A 15815-nucleotide genomic window follows, 5' to 3' on the forward strand; every position below is an offset into this window, starting at 1 on the left:
CGTCTCCTGAAAGGACAGTGGATCATGGATGAGTCTACTCTCTACCTACAACACCATTGCAGCCTGGCCAACCCCAGCTGAGGAACCCCTCGCAGGGCACATCCGGGTCATGGCCCTCGAGCCGCAAGGCACTCGGTCCAAGCAGCCAGGGCTCACCCCCTCGACCTGCTCTGGCATCATTGACAGTTGGCACTCAGGCTCTAACACCCCTGAGCTCCACAGGAGGGACAGCCAGCCCTTAACACTTCGACACACTGAACCATGCCAACACTGTGCTTACCCTTCCCACGAGCAGCAGGGTCATTAAACCTCTTGCGGCCCTGCACCCATGTGCGCTGCACAACGTCATGGCTGCTGACCTCCTCCCAAACTCTTTTTATTAGGTGTGGTGTTCCCCCCCCCCCACCCCATTCCATCTCTGTGGACAAGGGCAGCCAACTCCTCCAGTAGGACCACGAGGCACTCGCCCGAAATCTGGCGGGGGGAGAGGGGGGGCAACTGCATACCTGACCTGCCCTCCCGCTTGGCATCTCCAGCCACACTTGATGCCGTAATGTCGGTGTTCACAATGCAGAAGATATGTTCTTCCCTGGCAGCCTTCAAGGAACTGCCTGGGCTGTTTATAAACCGGCAGCCGGGTTGCCATTGGACTCAGTGGCTGACAGGCCCATGACCCGCCCAACCCTTCCCAACCATTGGGAGGACACGTTTCACGCTGGGCGGGCCTTAATTGGCCAGCCAGCCTGAAATCGCGGTCAGCGGCCAATCACAGGGAGCGGCCTGTTTCCCGACTGGTCGTGGGCCGGCCCGCCTGCCCACCGGGGGTAACCTTCAGGCCTCTGCGCAGCTCTCCCTCTCTAACTGCCCCATTTTTTGGAAGGGGATATTGTGTATTTTATATTTCGGAGCTATGCAGAGATGACACTAGTTTGCAAGGGCAGGGTTTTCTGGCCCCGTGCGTGGCAGGAACTGCATTTGCATTCATTTGAATATCACGAATACTCATTAAAAAGGCAGCTCGCCAGAATCACACCAGATCAAATGGCCACACCGGCGGCAAATTAGACCAGCTCGATTCACACCTGGATACAAGTCACGTGCACCTGGCGAGCATCACTTCATGTGACCATGAGGTATGTTCGCCTGTCTTTCATTGCGCTGCACTCACAGCTGCTCCAACTGTGTACTAAGGCGTTTTTTAAAATTCATTCACGGGACATGGGCGTCGCTGGCTGGGCCCAGCATTTATTACTAATCCCTAGTTGCCCTTGAGAAGGTGGTGGTGAGCTGCCTTCTTGAACCGCTGCAGTCCATTTGGTGTAGGTACACCGTAGCAACAGTGAAGGAACGGCCGATATATTTCCAAGTCAGGATGGTGAGTGACCTGGAGGGGAACTTCCAGGTGGTGGTGTTCCCATGTGTCTGCTGCCCTTGTCCTTCTAGATGGTAGTGGTCATGGGTTTGGAAGGTGCTGTCTAAGGAGCCTTGGTGAATTCCTGCAGTGGATCTTGTAGATGGTACACACTGCTGCTACTGTGCGTTGGTGGTAGAGGGAGTGAATGTTTGTGGATGGGGTGTCAATCAAGCAGACTGCTTTGTCCTGGATGGTGTCAAGCTTCTTGAGTGTTGTGGGAGCTGCACTCATCCAGGCAAGTGGAGAGTATTCCATCACACTCCTGACTTGTGCCTTGTGGATGGTGGACAGACTTTGGGGAGTCAGGAGATGAGTTACTCACCACAGGATTCCTAGCCTCTGACCTGCTCTTTTAGCCACAGTATTTATATGGCTAGTCCAGTTCAGTTTCTGGTCAATGGTAACCCCCAGGATGTTGATAGTGGGGGATTCAGTGATGGTAATGCCATTGAATGTCAAGGGGCGATGGTTGGATTCTCTATTGTTGGAGATGGTCATTGTCTGACACTTGTGTGGTGTGAATGTTACTTGCCACTTGTCAGCCCAAGCCTGGATATTGTCCAGGTCTTGCTGCATTTGGACATGGACTGTTTCAGTATCTGAGGAGTCGCGAATGGTGCTGAACATCGTGCAATCATCAGCGAACATCCTCACTTCTGACCTTATGATGGAAGGAAGGTCATTGATGAAGCAGCTGAAGATGGTTGGGCCTAGGACACGACCCTGAGGAACTCCTGCAGTGATGTCCTGGAGCTGAGATGATTGACCTCCAACAATCACAACCATCTTCCTTTGTGCTAGGTATGACTCCAACCAGTGCCAACTAGGCAGGCAAGACCAGCTGGAGATCAAGTGGGTGGGGGGGAATCAGAGCCAAGGCTTACCATGCAAGACCAGTGGGAAGGTGGGGGCTTGGAGGGCAAAGGCTTCACTGAAGGGATGACGGGGGGAAGGGAGCACAGAGACACATGACTGAGTGGGGAGGGTCGGGGTGGTGAGGTGGGGGGGGCTGTGGCATGGGGGTGGCAAATTTAGTCGGGGCCATGAAGCATAGTCAGTCTTGTGGATCTGCGTCACACTTTAGAGGGCTGTGCTTGGTATATCTGTCCTGGTCTTTGTCCAGGGAGGGAGGGTGCCTGTCAGTCCTGTGTCAATTGTGCCCAACCTGGTGCGCAGGGCATGGTCAGTCCTACACCCACGTCAGTCCTGGGGTTGGTGGCTTGACACTGGGTCACAGATGGCACAGTCACAGTCAGGGGAGGCATCTGCGGCCTGTAGTTGGGGAATAGGTAATGTTGGGGGGGTGGGGATGACTCGATGGTCTCAAGATTTGTCGACAAGTCACAGTACAATGGGCCTCAAGATGGCGAGAGGTCATGTGTCATGGTCATGGTCATGTTCCTACGTGGGGCATCAGGACATCAACATCGAATGGTTCAGGGGGAGGGGGAAGGGACATCAATAACTATCACACTGGGATTGAGGATTGGGAAGAGGGAGGGGAGTGATTGGAGGGAGGCAAACCTGCACATGATGCTCCTCCAGAATGATGGGAGGGATTTCGATAGTCACAGGGCAGGGACGGGGTGGGGGGGGGTCGAAGATGGTCTGATAATAAAGCTTCAGGACCACTATTTTTCAAACTGATCCACTGGCACAGTTGAAAAAGAAGCTCTGAAAAAATGTCCAGGGGAGAGCTGTCAGGGCTTGTGGGAGGTGTCGACTAGTGGGCCGATTGAAGGGGAACTCTATTAAAAACCTCCGCTTTTCCAAATGGAGACGAAGCCACAGCTGAGACATGTTAGGAACAGTCAAATGTCATTGTAGGGAATGTGGCGCCTTAACTCACGTTGTGCATTCTTGTGAGGGTATAAACCCGATTGGGGCCATTGTAGGATTGGCTTCCAAAGACCCTGTATCCCTCTCGTGGGGAATCCCGAGTGTCAGAAGGAACCAGCTGAAAAGGGGCCATGGGCCAAAACGCATGTGCCTTAATGGCCCTAAGAATTCTAACCTTGCAACTGGCAGTTTGAGGTTTGGAAAGGCACCCCGCCCCCCCCCCCACCCCCCCAAACTCGCAATTTCCCCCACAATATTCTCATAGCATGAGTGCAAGTTGGGACTGCTGTGTGTAATCCATAGGATAGAGTCTGACAGGGCCCTGATTGAAGCCTTTCTCGCCTGGCAGGACTCAGATCCAAGCCCCTGTGTCAAAGCCCTGTCCTGCCTGTGGCATTTGAGGGTGTGGAGGGGGGGGTGGGTTTAGAGGTGGGGGCATTTGGGTGCCCTACCAGTGAGCCAGAAGCCTGTAATATTGCTCCAAAGGACTAAGCAGAGGTGTAATGGCTGGGATGAAAGCAGCCCACGGGCTTCACAATGACTCCCTAGTTAGCGACTGGTATAGGTGACCATTGTAGGCTTGTGCTCATTCATGTTTCTGTACAACGTTTCCACAGGTATGAGCATAGCTGCCTCACGGATGGAGCAGGCAATGTTGCATACATCCCGGCAATTCGACAACTAAGGAGGAGGAAAAGAAGGGCCTGTCACCACCAGGCTGGGCTGAGGGAAGGACCTCATCCTGATGAACAAGGGCCAGTGGAGCCCCTTCAAGAACCGGAAGCTAAGGCTGACAGAACTGTTGAGCTGAGGCCAAGACCAAGGGTGTACATCGCTTGCTATAACCAGTCCTGGGCTGCAGAGAGTGAAGGATGTGTATGGGCGCGTTTTAAATATGGCGCCTAGAAAGATGATTCAAGGAAGTCACGGCAGGGTAGACAAATCTGAGCCTGCCCTTCCACAAGATCCGGCCTCCTTCACATTCATGCATACATAATGAGCAGGAAAACGGGCGATCTGGTGCAGAAACCCACCAGCGGGAAACACGCTGCTTCTCCCGTTTCCCCCCCCCCCCCCCCACCCCCCCACTGCGCTTAGTCTCTGCAGCAGAAAATTCCACCCTAAGTGTGTAACAGGCTTTATTTACAAGCGTTTTAAAATGTCTACTCCATGCTCTGGCTTGCAGCTCTTTCTATAGCTTTCTTTTTCTCTGAATCCACCACCAGGGGACACAATCAATCAAGCACAATGAGCAAGAATAGTAAACAGACTCACATCATCAAACACAAAACAACTGAACGCTGCAGGGGAAATGTTGGGTTCTTCTCTTCCCTCTCGATGAAGAATGGGAAGCAGCTTCTCATATGTATAGTTCCTCACATTCCAGCGACAGAATGCTACGGGCAGAAACCGAGGAACAGATTGCATGGCAGAGATTCACAGAAGGGAGACTTTAGCTAGAATTTTGAGGGAGTGCTAATGTAAGCCTTCTCAGAATAACATTTGAAACATTTCTGGAATAGTAATTTGGACAATTGCCTCTGAAACATCCAGCAGATGCCAAGTGGAAGAAAAGCTTGCAAAGGTGGCTGAAGGCACTGTTAGAGGCCATGTTTGGGGTTGGGATAGGGTTTGGATGATGAGTCACCTCACACATTTAGGACAATTCTGGATTGTAAAAAACAATTCCCATGGTAGCAACATGGACGGTTGTGGGCGGTGCAGGAATCCAGAACCTGAAGAGCAGAGGGTGATGGGCTGGAGACGCAAACTCAAATTCTCTTCCAATTTGCTAACTCTCATTCTTGGCATGCTTAGTAGCATTCCATATGAATTCACTGTAGGGATATCAACAAGCTTCTGGTTCTAGAAATTCGCTTTATCATTGCTTTCCCTTTTATTGAGTTGGCCTTCTACTCCCAAGATGTGGGAGAGATTGGGCTACTTCTAAAGGCCATGGGGGACAAGAAACACCCGAGAAAAAGATCTAAATTTTTCCAATCTGCCTCCTACTTCTTTCCCACCGTGTTTCCAATCAAAATATCCTCAGAGCTTCTGAAGAGGACAGTGGGTGTAAATAGGAATAATCCAGTCACCCTCTTAGTCCCCCTCCCCAGTGTCTGCTCAATGCTGAGTTCATTAAACTCATTGTGTGACTGGCTGCTCAAAGAAGTGTATGTAGAGAGAGAGAGGAAGAGAGAGAGAGAGAGAGAGAGAGAGAGTGGTATAAAATGTTCTTCTTTTGTGTGATTCTGAAGTCATGGAAAATACTACAATATATTCTGGACCATTATCAAATTTTCCTGGCCTTGGAATGTTCTTGGTCACCCAGCCCAAGTTTCAATGAAGTCAGATATAATCCCAGTTTATGTTGTTAACGGACTTAACATGCAGTCAGAGACTTGGGTATGGGATTGTGGTTTAGAGATTTTAAGGCATTTTCCAAAGCTTCTGCAACATATTTTAAAGTTAACAAAGGTTCCATCCAGATTCCCTAACGAGCTACCAACCACTTGTAACAGCTTCATGACTAGAGGGTCCAGTAAGCATGGGAAGGGGGTTAGTTAAATTGATGTCGCCTGCATTTACAGGACAGAATTTGAGGAGTGGGTAATTCACTAACAAGTATGCTTGTCCATTATCATTAAAAGTAGTGGTTTTGGCACAATATGAATTTCTGTATGTATCTTATACTCAATGGTAGCAACTGTGGCTCAGTGCGTAACGTCCTGATTTCTGAGTCAGAGGTTTGTCAGGTCAGTTCCCTGTCCAGAACCTAGTACAAAAGCTAAGTTGGAGCACTGAGAGAGTGCGACACTGCTGAAGGTGCTCTCTTTTCAAAGAGAGGTTAAATCAAGGCCCTGTCTGCTTTCTCAGGCAGACATGAACAATTCTAAAGCACTATTTCAAAATAGAGTAGGGAAGTTATCTCCACTGTCCTGGCTAATGTTCATCCCTCAGTCAAAAATCACAAAAAATGATTATCTGGTCATTGCTGACTTGTGAGAGCTTGCTGTGTGCAAATTGATTCCGCATTTCCAATGTGACAGCAGTGATGGAGATTGTTTCTGTCTGCTGGCTGTAAAGGACTACTGTGCTTGAGTTTGGACAGTCTCCACACATGCTTTTAAGTGGATAATAGAATCTGAGTAAGTCATGCTGTATGGAATTAAAAAAGCAATTTCCTATTTCACAATCTGTACAACTACAAGTAGAATCATAGACAGCTCAAATACGGAAATAGTCCATCTGGGCCATTAAGCCTGCACTAACATTTTTCTTCCTGTGCCACTGTGTTTAATCCCATTCTCCCCCAATGCCCTTAATCTTCTGTTCCTCATTATGCAGCTACCTAACTCCCTTTTAAAGAAATTTGTCAAGTCTGCTACAGCAAATCTTCATGGACTTGTACATTCCAATCAACGTCAGTGTAAAGAAACCTTCTGCCTCATTCTTTGTGTGATCATAAATTTATGCCCTATGGTTACTGCCTCACTGTCAAGTGGAAACTGTCTACTACAAGTTACCTTATAAGCCTTTGTGTTTCTCTTCTCCTTTCTACACATGAGATAGTCCAACAATACGGACCACAGCTTCCTGTCTCCAGCCTCTAGCCTTGCCAGGTGTAGAATTCCTTCTAAACATTTTCAAAACCAAATAAGTTGTTGGGATTTTGTACTGAAAGGAAATAGACCGAGGGCTTTGTTTTCTTTCATTTATAAAAAAAAATGAATTTCAGAAGCGAATGAGGCTGGGTTTGTTTTATTCATTCTTGGGATATGGAGCTTCGCTGGATGGGCCCAGCATTTATTGCCCATCCCTAATTGCCCTTGAGAGAGTGGTGGGTGAGCTGCCTTCTTGAACCGCTACAGTCCGTGTGGTGTAGGTTACACCCACAGTGCTATTAGGGAGGGAGTTCCAGGATTTTGAGTCAGTGATGATGAAGGGACGGTGATATATTTCCAAGTCAGTGGGCCGTACGATTTGAAGGGCAATTGTGGATGCCGCCTGGGGTGTACACACTTAAACCAGGAAGGTGCATGTGTTCCAGGTCTTATGACACATGTCAGGAGAAACAAAATTGGCAAAGGATGAAAACATTGGTCACTTGCAATGTTGCTATTGCCAAAGGACAATACATTTGAGAGTGAGTAACTGAAGATTGTTTTCTGTAAATTGAAAAGGCTGCCTTGTTCGACTTATTTTCGGTGTTACTAATTTTTTTTATTTTTAAACTGTTTTGATGGTTTTATTTCTGGGGTAGATTTTCTTGTTGGATGCCCCTAACTGGCAGAGACCAATGCAATGTTGGTTACACCAGCATGGGTGGGGTTCCTGGGTTTGGGATACAAATCAGTAATGCCAAGCAAATTGTGGCTGATACATTTATGACACTCTTACCATAGTTGGTGGTCTCCAAATAATACGTAATATATGAATACAAAGTAGTGGAATTTCTCAAGAAAAGTTAAAATTCAGACTGCCACCTCCAAAGACCACAGAATACATATGGAAGGATGAAAGAACATAACCTCTGATTTAGTTCCCTGTTACTTTACATCCACCCAGACTGCAAGGGTTAAATTACAAGGAGGGATCACACAAACCAGCCCTTGAATTTAGAAGATTAAGGGATGACTTGATTGCAGTTTTCAAGATATTAAGGGGAAAAGATAGGGTAGAGAGAGAGAAACCATTTCCACTGGTTGAGTATAGGACTAGGGGACATATAGTCTAAAAATTAGAGTCACTCCTTTCAGGAATGAAATTAGGGAAAACAAAGGCTGGTAGAATTTTGGAACTCTCTTCCTCAAAAGGAAATTGATTTCAATTGAAATCAATTGTTTGTTTTAAACCTGTGGTTTATAGATTTATGTTATCCAAAGCGATATGGGGCAAAGGAAGATATATGAAGTTAGGTCTCAGATCAGCCATGGTCTCAATGAATGGCGGAAGAGGTTTAAGGGGCTAAATGGCCTCCTCCTGTGCCAATGTTCCCATGTTCCTATCTCCATCAACATAGAACATGAAGAATGGTTTGGAAAATACATGCGTCACCAAGTCTCTCTATACCAATAGATTGGCGTGTACCTCCTTTCCCTTCTTTATTCTCAATTTTATTTAACCTGATGCTGTAGATACTGTTGCATTCTGATAATGATATAATACCTCGGGCTTATTTACTGTACAAGATACAAGGCATCAATCATTCATAAGAGATTGGGTAAACACTAAAATAAAAGCAAAATGCTGCGGATGCTGGAATTCTGAAATAAAAATGGAAATGCTGGAAAAACTCAACAGGTCTGGCAGCAGCTGTGGAGAGAGAAACAAAGTTAACGTTTCAAGTCCATATGACTCTCCTTCAGAGCTCAGAGTTTTTACAGTGTTTTCTGTTTTTATTAGGTAAGCATGCTGTGGGTTCACTTATTCAGACCAGGCACATAAGAACAGTTATACACAGGGTATAAAACTTGAAGGCATCAGAGCTGTATGTGTGGGCTCTGCTCAAAGCAAAGGTGAAACTAAGACTGGATCACATGACACTTCCCTTCTGGTGATGTCATGCTGCTATCCCTTAATGGCATATTACAACAGAGGTAACAGATTAATGGTACCTTCATGGTAAAAATTCAGCTTCCTCATCTTACTTACCTCTCACATCTCAGCCAGAGATGGAGCATCACTGCTGATATTTTGATTTCCATCTGAACTAATTACCCATTGAACAGTGGGTTCCCTCCCCATTGTCATTCACACACAAATGCTTAAAATGAGCAATTTTACAAACTATAACTTCCTTGTTTGACCCTCATTGAAACACCTGGTGGTATGAATTAATCGGACATGAGTTGAGCATTAATGAGCCCTCTCTAAGTATGAAGCATTACATTCACATATTCATATACATAAAATAAGAAGCTCTAATCTGAAATTGAGTTAGGATGATATGGATCAAGGCCATAAACTAATAAAAAACTGGAATTATTTATTACAAATGACTTTAGGGATGACTGACCACACACAGACCACTCACTCACCAACAATTAGGTGGTAAGAGTAGACAACCCATCAAGATGGAATGTAAAGATTGTGAAGAACTGATTCTGTGGTTGGCTGGATGTCTACATGCTGGAAGTAATGGGGAGATTAGGACTGGTCTGTAATAGAGCAGAAAATTTCGGAATGCGACTTTCAGACAGGAAATTAAGTGTAGAATTGAATTTCTGCTGCACAGTTTAGGTTGTGATGTAATAGACTCAGGCAGGATCGACTATCCCAATTCCAGCCTGCTTCACAACATCTAGGTGGCTGATTCGAAAGACATGGCTGGTTCACTTTTTAAAACTCCAGACCGTAAGATGCAGAGAAGAACAAAAACAATTACACTTAATTGTCATTTTTTTAAAAAAAATCATTGATGGGAGTGTCACTGGCGAGGCCAATATTTGTTGCCCATTCTTAATTTCCCTTGAGATAGTGGTTATGAGCCATGTGGTGTAGGTACACCCACAGTGCTGGGGTTAGGGAAGGTGTTCCAGGATTTGACCCAGCAACAGCGAATAGGAACAGAGATGTAGTTCCAAATCAGAAAGCTCTGTGGCTTGAAGAAGAAGGTGATGGTGTTCCCCCTCTTGACTACTCGTTGGAGATAGCTGTTACCTAGTAGTAGTTTGGACTGAAAAAGAACATAAGAACAAATTAAGAGCCGGAGTAGGCCATTCACCCCTTCGAGTCTGTTCTGCAATTCATTAAGATCATGGATGATCTTCCTCCTCAACTCCACCTTCCCAAACTATCCCCATATCCCTGGATTCCCTAAGTATCCTTAAATCAGTCAATCACTTGAATTCTTTCCATTAGCTATGGAATTTCGACAAATGCAAATCTTGTCCATTTAGAAATTTAGATATTCACTTGCATTGCTGTAGTCTCTAGAGCTATGAGCCCAGCGCTGGAAGACTGGATTAGTGTAGTCAGATTTTTGTTGACAGGCATGGACACGATGGACCTCCTTCTGTGCTGTAAATGTCTATAAGTCTATGTCTCCCACCCAAATGCAGGCAGTAATTTCTGGGGAGTCGGAGATTAATTGACGATCCCCAACCCCCAACCCCATCCCCAAATTTTGTTTTACCACATAGGCAATGCAGTAAGACAACCAAATATTGTAAGTCCGAAGAATCATTGAGCTTGCTTGAATCGTAATTGCATAAACAAGGATCAGAATTGGGGCTTCACATCCAATTTGCGCTGATAGCTCATTCTGGGGATTCATTCTGGGTCTTCGATATTTCCAATCTTCAACCAAGCCTCAAATTTAAAGTCTTGTAGGTTTAATGTTCACTCTTGTTGAAACTGGTGGGTGGAAGGAAAAGAAAACCAGGGATGAATCAGCAGAAGTTTGTTTGTCCCATTCGCGACCAGAATTAAGATTTCCAGTGGAATTGAATCCAGATACTGAAAGCTTTCCGTGGGAATTGGGATTCTCAAAGGCAAGTATGATTGCAAAACCACAGAACATGTACACAACACTTGGTGGTTGTCTATATTGGCATTCCCAGACTTGGTAGTGTTTGGACAGACCAAATGGCAAAGAAAAGCCTCAAAGCTACTGGAACCACATGCAAATCACAGTTTATTTTCTCAGCTTTTAGACTTATGTAGACAAGACAAGAGCAGGGGTTTGGGATGCTCCACAATGCTCTGCTATAGTGGATCACTTCAGACGGAGAATTAAGTCTCTGATTTAACAAGGATTTTAATTCCTTAAGGATTAGAATCCTTTTGGCACTGAATCAATATGATTGAGGAACACTCACTTTACAGGTTGAAAATCCTAGTTGGATCAAGCGTGCATCCAATCTCTCGTGTTTGCTCTCGTGAGTTCCATCAGCACAATCTGGGCGCAATTGACTGAAACGGGACAAAAGTTTGGAATTTTCAATTTGCATTTGGGTATTTCACGGTTTTTCCCAAGGTCCAATGTGTTCGCATCATGTCCCACCCACAAATCTGGCCACGCCCCCTCAATCTGAGATGTCAAGACTCTGCCGATTGTGTTGATTCAGTGTGGCGCTAACTTTTCGTATCAAAAAGTATTTAATTAACCAAGAAACTGATTAGAGCGCACAAATGAAACTAATACTTTTTTTTATTCATTCACGGGATGTGGGCGTCACTGGCTAGACCAGCCTTTATTGCCCACCTCTAATTGCCCTTGAGAAGGTGGTGGTGAGCTGTCTTCTTGAGTCGCTGCAGTCCACGTGGTGTAGGTACACCCACAGTGCTATTAGCGAGGGAACTTCAGGATTTTGACCCAGTGACAGTGAAGGAACGGTGATATACTTTCAAGTCAGGATGGTGAGTGGCTTGGAGAGGAACTTCCAAATGGTAGTGTTCCCATGAGTCTACAGCCCTTGTCCTTCTGGTAGTGGTCATGGGTTTGGAAGGTGTTGTCTTAGGAGTCTTGCTAAGTTCCTACATTGCATCTTGTAGATGGTACACACTGCTGCTACAGTGCGTTGGTGGTGGAGGGAGTGAATGTTTGTGGATGGGGTGCCAATCAAGTGGGCTGCTTTGTCCTGGATGGTGTCAAGCTTCTTGAATGTTGTGGGAGCTGCACTCATCCAGGCAAGTGGGGAGTATTCCGTCACACTCCTGACTTGTGCCTTGTAGATGGTGGACAGGCTTTGAGGAGTCAGGAGGTGAGTTACTCGCCGCAGGATTCTTAGCCTCTGACCTAGTCTTACAGTCACAGTATTTATATGGCAAGTCCAGGTCAGTTTCTGGTCATTGGGAACCCCCAGGATGCTGATAGTGGGGTTTCAGTGATGGTAATGCCATTGACTGTCAAGGGACAATGGTTAGATTCTCTCTTGTTGGAGCCAAGACATTATCTGTCACTTTTGTGGTGCAAATGTTACTTGCCACTTGCCAGCCCAAACCTGGATATTGTCCAGATCTTGCTGCATTTGGACATGGACTGCTTCAGTATCTGAGGAGTTGTGAATGGTGCTGAACATTGTGCAATCATCAGCGAACATCCCCACTTCTGACCTTATGATGGAAGGAAGGTCATTGAAGAAGCAGCTGAAGATGGTTGGGCCTAGGACATGGTTCAGGGCCTATGGCCTAGTTAATGGTTCAGTAAAGTCTTTTGTAGTCATTTCAATAATTTTAAGTCAGGTTTCATATATACATATATATATATATATATATATCTGTCCCAGATTTGCATGAAGTGCAGTGGTGGGCTGGAAAAAGGATGTTTTACCTGCCGGCGGCAATGGTAGGCTTTTTCGCCATATGATCCCATTCCCGGCACATCCCACCTCATTAGTAATGCATTCCCGGTTGACAAGCCGGATTGCTGGCGGGGAGGCCTCTGATTCACACCACCCCCCCCCCCACCCGCCCAACACCCCCCCCCCAACACCGTCACCATCATCCTAGGCCTTCAGATATCGGGTGTAATATTTAATGGGCTCCCCTGCAGAGAGTTAGCACTCACTAAAGTATCGGAAGCTGCTGCTGCAAAGTTATGACTGCCTAAGGGTGAAACCATGCTGCCCCCAAATTTATTGATGCCTCTCCCTTGGGTGCCTACTGGATGCAGTGGAGGGCCACTGGGAAGCCCCATACCGAATCATCAGCGAACATCCCCACTTCTGACCTTATGATGGAAGGAAGGTCATTGAAGAAGCAGCTGAAGATGGTTGGGCCTAGGACATGGTTCAGGGCCTATGGCCTTGTTAATGGTTCAGTAAAGTCTGAAGAGAATTCTGGCCATAGAGATACAATTATAATTTTAGAGAGGGGGGGGGGGAGTACAACTACGCCATTCCCCTACCCCACATTTCCTGCCTCCCAACAAGAGGGAGACAAGGAGAGATTGTCTGGAATTTTCTGGCCCCATAGGGGTCGGGGGTCATGGCGGGCAGTATGACAAGAAAGCCAAAAATCGGTTTTACGCCATCGTGAAACCCGTTTGCGATCGTCCGCTCCGCCCGACAATGGGCGTTTCCCACTGCTGCACATCAGGAAAATCGGTTTAATACATTAGCATCTAATTATCAGCCCTGCTCCCCGGAATCATCCCCCCAGCGTCAAATTTACTCCCCGCGTCAACGTACCTCAGAACGGCATGTTTCACGACTGCCTATAGAAGGCTGCACCTGGCGACCTGAACTTCGAGGGGAACTCGGAGGTGAGTGCGCACAACCTTGCACTGTGCTCGTGAGAATTGCCTGTAGGACATCAAGGAAGAGGCACTGCGTGCTCGCTGGAGGCACAGACAAGTCGCTTTCTCCTGGCTGGCTTTCATTGCAGTGAAGGGGCCTTCACACTTAACCAGGAGAAGTTCTTGGATAAACTATACTAACCCACACGTCTCTCTCTTTGGTTCTGCGGGAGGAGAACATCAGGATCATGGAGCCTGGTGATTTATGATCTGCCTCATGGCTGACAGGGGGCAGAGGAGGAGAAGAAGAGAGTGGTGGAGGTGTCTGGCTCATCAAAGGGAGGGGCATCTCCGTCAAGATGAGGGGGCTGCAGGGTCTGTTGTGCACGCAGCTGAAGATCCACAGCGAGCTGTCACTCGTAGATACCTCGCTAGACCCAGGGTCTATGGACGCCGATTGCCATTCCTGCAGGTGACCGAGAACCAGAGTGACCGAGGACTGCACATGTCTAGAGAACTGGTCAGTCACATCTTCCAGCTACTGCAGGACCGGCCAGCTGGATGACTCTATTTTCAAAGTCTGTGAGGACCTTGATGTCAGGCATTCCTCCACCAGCCTGTGACCTCTCCCTCTTGTTGTGTGCCAGCTTGTCCTGCATGAATAAAGATGGAGAGAGTGTAAGCAAGATGCCTGCCAGGCCAGATAATAAGGATGCCTGGCATGTGTGGGTGGCGAGTGGTGCCATGGACAGGATGAGGCCATGATCTGCAGGGCAGATGAAGGTATGTGTAAGAGGGTGAACGGTGATGTCCCATGAACTGGCAGTGAGTGAGATCCCTGTGGGTGTGTGATGGGTTTGTGAGTGTGTGAATTGAGAGTGATGACTTACCCTGGCAGAACAGAAGAGATCATTCACCCTCTTGCGGCACTGCGTGGCTGTCCCCTTTTGCAGGGTGTTGACACTGACCACCACAGCCACCGCCTCCCATGCTGGATTGGTGGCCTTGCTCGCTGGTCTTCGCCCGGGGAGGGGGGGTAGAGGACTTCACGCAAGCCTCCACTGTGTCCAGTAGGCGCTCGAAGGAGGCATCACTAAATTTGGGGGCAGTGCGTTTCCCCCCTTTGGCAGCCATGACTTTCCAGCGGCTTTCGATCCCTTAGAGAGAGCTCACTCTCTTTAAGTATAGTGCCCGGATTACTGAAGGCCTGAGGTGATGGTGGCGTGGGCAAAGCAGGATGCCCCACCAGCGATCTGGCGTGTTTCTCAGGGGCGCATTATTAATGGGATGAAACAGTGTGGAAGCCTGTTACCGCGACTGGCAGGTGAAACGTCCTTTTTACCGCCCGTTACTGCACTTGTGTAAATCTGGGACTCTTCCAGGATGGCCTGGAAATGCATTGCCTGAAAGGGTGGTGGGAGCAGATTCATTTGTAACTGTTCAAATTGGGTTGGATAAATACTTGAAGGGAAAACATTCACAGGTCTCGGGGGACAAAGACAAGGGAGTTGGATTAAATGGAGAGTTCCTTCAAAGGTCCAACACAATAATGCTCTGTGATGTATCATTCTATGACTCAAACAGTCTCAGTTATGGGTGACCTCTGGGCCAGACCTTTTTAGCAGAGAGCAACGGGCAAGATTGTTCAGTTATCCCCCTCACTGTACATTTTTAGACACTGAGTGCGATGGGGAAGAAGTGTTTAGTCATGATTTTGCACCCATCAGGCTTAATGGAGCAGTTCATCTTTTCCTGTCCAATGTTTGAATGTTTTGCTATCTTAAAGGTGTTAGAAAAATGCCAGTTGCTGTTGCAATTAATATTAGAGAAGCAACTTATCTGTTGTAGAGGATCATCCCACACTAATTGTCTCCTCACATCCCAACAAGCGCATAGTTTCTTCTGGAGATCATGTAAGGCAGTCCCTCTCCATTACAAAAATTTGACTCTTTCTTTTCCTATTTCCCCTTTTTCAAGGCCTATAGATCTTTCAGAAATTGTTTCAAAATGGAAGTTTTCATTATTGTCTCTCAAAGGCTGCCTTTGCCTTAAGTTGGTGCCGATTCTTGACTCGATGTTACAATGCATGCTGTGAAGATGGACTTTTAAAAATATTTTGGGGATATGGGAGCATTCGGGAAAGGGTATGTGTGTGTGTGTGTATGTCTGTGTGTGTTTGGCTGTGTATGTGTGTCCATGATTAATTATACTGGGGGAAGGTTAATAGAGACAACTTGTCTGTGAGAGTTGAGAGGTAGAAAGTGTAAAGGTGCTAGATACATGCATTTGTAATGAAAGGCTATGGTGAAGTTGGATTCACAAGTAAATAGGTTGGGTTTTAAAAATTTGCATTAGGAAATAGGTAGGGACTTGGCTTTT

General features: G+C 46.8%; 1 long non-coding RNA gene across 1 annotated transcript in view; it reads left to right on the forward strand.

The window, feature by feature from the left end:
* Positions 1-4118, forward strand: part of LOC121271399 — a 67061-nt gene extending 62943 nt beyond the window's left edge. Inside the window, exon 3 of the long non-coding RNA XR_005941711.1 lies at positions 3871-4118. This is a non-coding gene — a long non-coding RNA (uncharacterized LOC121271399). The remainder of the gene's footprint in view (positions 1-3870) is intronic.
* The last annotated feature ends 11697 nt before the right edge of the window (positions 4119-15815 follow it).

Source organism: Carcharodon carcharias, chromosome 30, assembly GCF_017639515.1.
Source record: "Carcharodon carcharias isolate sCarCar2 chromosome 30, sCarCar2.pri, whole genome shotgun sequence".
Taxonomy (NCBI): Eukaryota; Metazoa; Chordata; class Chondrichthyes; order Lamniformes; family Lamnidae; genus Carcharodon; species Carcharodon carcharias.